Raw genomic sequence first — 5,527 nt, 5'->3', positions numbered from 1 at the left:
ATTCGCTCAATGTTTTACTCGCTACCGCTATTGTTAAGTTGAATTCGCTAACAGGAAGTACATGTACTGCCCGTGTACTTATTGATCAAGGATCGGAGTTATCCTTTGTAACGCATTCGCTAATCAAGAAGCTGGATATTCAACTCAGTAAATCAGCTGTACCATTACGTGGGATTGGTAATGTGTCAGCTGGGCATTCGCTTGAGTCATGCAAGATGACGCTGCATTAGCTACACAACAACGCTTCTATTACTATCCAAGCTCATGTGCTTGCTCTATTGACGGTAAACTTACCGTCATTCACGCTAACTAAGAAGAAGAAATGGCCGCATATAACTGGGCTACAACTCGCTGATCCAGACTTCTTGACATCACGACCTATTGACATCATTCTGGGTGCAGCACCAGCTGCACATATAATCAACGCTAAAATACGAAAAGGGAGTGACAATGACCCAATCGCTCAGTCAACATCGCTTGGCTGGATCATATATGGATCTGTGGACACCGCTACATCAAAATTGACCGCTTATGGTCATCATGTCGCTGTTGATGATCAACTACAAGACTTGTTAAGCAAGTTTTGGTACCAAGAAGAGCCACAGACAGAATTCGCTACACGCTATACTGAAGAAGAAGAAGAGTGTGAACAACACTTTGTCAATACACATTACAGACAGTCTGATAGTCGATATGTCGTTCGCTTGCCGCTTAAATCTTCGCCAAGTCAACTGGGTAGTTCGCTTAGAACTGCACAATACGCCTCACTACGTCTGCGCAAACGATTGGAAGCTGATCCAGTCTACAAGAAGTTGTACTTCGACTTCCTGAAGGAGTATGAAGACTTGGGACACATGAAACGTATGAAACTAAAGGATCTACCACCAAACAGCTACCTGTTGCTTTATCATGGGGTTCTGAAAGAGCAGAGCACTACCACCAAGCTCAGAGTGGTATTCAATGGGTCCTGGAAAACAACATCTGGCGTATCTGTCAACGAGATACTTCATGTGGGCCCAAAGATTCAAGTTGACATCAGTGATGTACTTATTCGCATCCGCTGCCATCGCTATCTATTCGCTACTGACGTTACAAAAATGTTTCGTTAGATTGCAGTTGACAAGGAAGATCATCATCTACAGTGCATACTCTGGTTTGACGAAGATGACATCCCAATAGTATTTGCACTCGCTACTGTTACTTATGGAACAACATCGGCTCCATATCTCGCTGGAAGAGCACTTTTACAACTCGCTGAAGACGAAGGAAATAAATTTCCAAAGGCTGTCGAACCGCTAACTAACACACGCTACGTTGATGACATCTATGGAGGTGCAGATGAACTCGCTGAGGCAATCCAAGTTGCTCTCGACACAAAAAATATGTGTGCCACAGGATGTTTTCCGCTTGCCAAGTGGGCAAGTAATTCAACTGAATTACTCTCTCAAGTCGCTCCAGTTGAAACCCAAGAAGATACACCAAGAGAGCTTGGGGATACTACAGTAAAAGTGCTCGGGCTAACCTGGAATTCAACACAGGATAAATTCCAGTTCGGCTATTCGCTTCCAGAAGCATCACCAACTACTAAACGCACAATTTTATCTGAAATTGCTCGCTTGTTTGACCCACTGGGGTTTTTGGCACCGATCATCGTGAGAGCCAAGATGTTCATGCAGAAGCTCTGGCTGCAGAACTTTGACTGGGATGCTACGCTATCACCGTCGCTTCTTCAAAAATGGAATTTGTTTCGAGATGAACTACATCAGATCTCGAAGATTCAGATACCTCGCTGGAATCATGTAAAAAATGGTGTATCAATCGAATTACATGGATTCTCTGACGCTTCACAATTCGCTATGGCTGCTGTAGTTTATCTAAAAGTTACTGACGCTACTGGAAGTTCCAATATTTCGCTAGTGTGTGCCAAAACACAAGTTGCACCACTGAAGCCTATAACTATACCAAGAATGGAGCTCAATGCTGCTGTCTTACTCGCTCAACTGGTACTCTACGTCAAGAAGGTTTTGAAACTTGAAAACGTTCCAGTTTTCATGTGGACAGACTCCGCTGTATCCTTAACGTGGATACGAAACAACCCAGCTAGATGGAAAGTCTACATTCGCAATAGAGTCACCAAGATTCAAGAATCGCTACCAAGTGTCAACTGGGATTTTGTTTCTGGGAAACTTAACCCAGCTGACTGCGCTTCAAGAGGTTTAACAGCAGCCAAACTAGAACAGCATTCGCTATGGTGGACGGGACCAAAGTGGCTCAGTCAATCAAAAGATAACTGGCCATCGTTTGATATCCCTACGCAGACGGTATCACATCTTGAAGAACGTCCAGGTCTGGTTTTTACCATCTTCAAGGCAGATTCACACCCGCTATACACGCTACTAGAAAAATTCTCTAAGTTGTCACCTTTACTTCGCACGCTTGGAATCTGTCTTCGTGCCATCGCTAAATTTAAAAAAGTGCCACAGTCCACACTGGACACACCACTCTCTACAGTTGACCTGGAACTCGCTAAGACTTTGCTGATCAAGTACACTCAAAGTCAGTACTATTCGCAAGAACTGAAGCTATTGAAAGATGGTGATTCTCTACATCGAAATCATCATCTCGCTAAACTGATTCCCTACGTCGACTACAACGGAGTACTCAGAGTCGGCGGTCGCTTGAAGAATTCGCTGCTGGATGATGAACAGAAAAATCCAGCCATTTTACCAAGGTCATCACGCTTAAGTACGCTATTGATAGATCATTCGCATCGAAGAACATTCCATGGGGGAACTCAATTGACTCTCGCTGATCTACGGAGATCTGTCTGGATAGAAGGTGGTCGAGTTCCAGTCAGATCACACATTCTTCGCTGCGTCGTGTGCACGAGACATAGAGGTGTTCGTGCACAACAATTAATGGGACAATTGCCATCCGCTCATGTAAGACCATCTAAAGCATTCTTACACACTGGAATAGACTACGCTGGGCCAGTAACACTGAAGACTTTCCAAGGTCGAGGTGCCAAAACCTATTACTCGCTATTTGGGCCCGGCACATACAATTTCTAATTCAGGATCGTGTCAAGACGTCCTGAGAACCCGCTACAAGCTGACCAATCACAAAATTCGTTTTATATTGGTCAGCCTATGAGATAGTTCGCTATCAACTGATACCTGTTGGCGCGCTTTTAAGCCAATAGGAAAATTCGTTATATGCAGCAAAGCTGCCACGTCGACACCAAGCTTCTCGACGATTCAACGACGCTACCATTATTCTTTCTACAACTATCTGTCTATCCGCTTCGCTCAGAGTTTCTACAACGTGCTTCGCTACTTGCAACCTCGTGCTTGAACCGCTTCAGTAATTAACTTGTGTGAAATTATAACTAAATCGCTACGCTAAATTATCCTCAATATCTAGACATTATATCAAGGCTGCTATTTATTGAGAATAACTAAATTGTTCTTTCGCTAATAATTAATTGTTAATTAATTATTGCTGACTTAACCGCTACTGACCACGTGTCAATTTATACGTGAATAAAATAACTGTGAGTTTGCATTCGCTATCGCGTATTATTTTCTAGTCGCATTCGCTTGAACATAAGTTCTCATAATTTTTAAGGTGTAAATAAATGTAAATAAATCTATAATTTATTTTGTGATAAAATCTGTGTAATTTTTAATTGTTTAATTCACCTCGCCTAAACCAGATCCAATTAGTTTATTCGCTCATTTTACATTTTTGAATTTAAATAAAAAAAAAAAATTGTCGATTTTTGTTTTTTATTTTTTTTTATGGGGGTTTAAAATTATGTCGTCACCGAAATAATGGAAAATAAGTCCCAGTCTCAGGTAGATCTCCTTTTTACTGTAAAATTTTTTTTTTTCCTTCTATCACCTGAGGAGAGAAAACTAATTACTCCTTTTTTTTAAAAGTATTCATTTAAATTATTAAGATTGTTTGCTGAAAGAAAAAGAATTTGGAATTCTTTTACCCCTTTAATCGGTTTTACATTAAATAATTAAAATTTGTCCTTATTTTTCAAATTTCCGTTTTAGAAAATTTTAAGTTTTGTCAATATAAATTTTTTTTTCTTTCAAAAAAAAAATTTTTTTTTGGAAAATTAAGGATCCTTTTTAGAGTAATTATTTTCAGTTACCAAACCCCGCCCATCGAAAAATTAAAATTTTTTTATTTATTTATTATTTATTTTTTTTATTTTTATATATTTATTTTTTTGTGTGTGTTTTGTTGTATATCAAAACCCCTTTTTACAAGTCCGGGTGGCAAATCGCAAAGGACACTACCCTTGGTACCCCACGTGTGCATTGAAGTTTTCGTACCCCCCCCCCCCCCCCTTAGGGACAGCCTACGCAGTCACGTCGCCTAGTAACGCCGTCACCATGCAAAATCCGAACGATTCCTCAGGAGAATTTTTAGGATTCTCCGCTTCTGGAAGAGCCGTCCAAATCCCAGCACAAATACATGCGTCTGGTTCCCCGACGCCTGAGCTGAGGAACATCAATACTCGAGTTGCAGCGGCACTACGGAGAACACTAACCTCCCTCACCGCCCTTACTCCAGAGGCGTCGCGGACCCCACAACGGCCGCTTCCACGCCCGCGCCCCCGTACACCACAATCGATCAATTGGGACGCAATTGAACCCAACCCAGCGCTTAACTCCAGTGCACAGTCATCCCAATCGGATTATGTCGTTCCCCGTCAGACCCCGCCCCCACGAAACGCAGGTAATAGCAATGCTACGCAGACTAACCATAGTATCGAACTGCTGTGGGAAGAATTCGACAACTATCGTCGGGACGCAGACTCAGCATTGGTTGAGTTGCGTAGAGAAACCAGAGGTCTCTCAGACTGTTTCAACCATATGGACGATCGATTAGAAAGCAACCACATCGAGAACCAGCGAAGCATGAGGCTCATCCTGGAAACGCTCCTCCAGACTACTCCTCAACCAACTCCTCAAGCACAACCCGGGGATCCTGAAGTAAATCCACTTGTCGTGGCCGTAAATTAGCTGGAGGGAGGAGTACCACCCACTCCTATTCCCCACCCACGCGTGCAGTTCGCACCAGATCGTACCCCCGACGCGCAAAGTACCGCGCGCGATCACCAGAACGCGTCACGCAACCCTTTCTACACTTCAACAATACCCAATCCCCCGTTAACAAACCAAACACCCCTGGGAACCGCTTGGATACCTCGAGAGATTCCCGCCAACTCCACGTACACGCTCCCCACGCACACAACTAGCAGAACCGCAGATGGCCACTATGTGAACATTATCAAAATAGCCAGAGCTTGGAACTTAAAGTACCCATCGGGAAATCTAACTGCGCAGGACTTTTTACGGTCGATTAATCGGAAAATCGTGGCATTAAACTGGTCAGACCGGGAGGCACTGAGCGTCCTACCCGAACTACAAGAGAAGGCAGCTGCAGATTTCTATGAAGCCGAGTATCAAAACTGGAAAAATTGGCCGGATTTCGAGACCGCTTTCCT

Source organism: Microplitis demolitor, chromosome 10 (assembly GCF_026212275.2).
Source record: "Microplitis demolitor isolate Queensland-Clemson2020A chromosome 10, iyMicDemo2.1a, whole genome shotgun sequence".
NCBI classification, from domain to species: Eukaryota; Metazoa; Arthropoda; class Insecta; order Hymenoptera; family Braconidae; genus Microplitis; species Microplitis demolitor.
The sequence above is the reverse complement of the archived record's forward strand: the minus strand, read 5'-3'. Positions refer to the sequence as shown.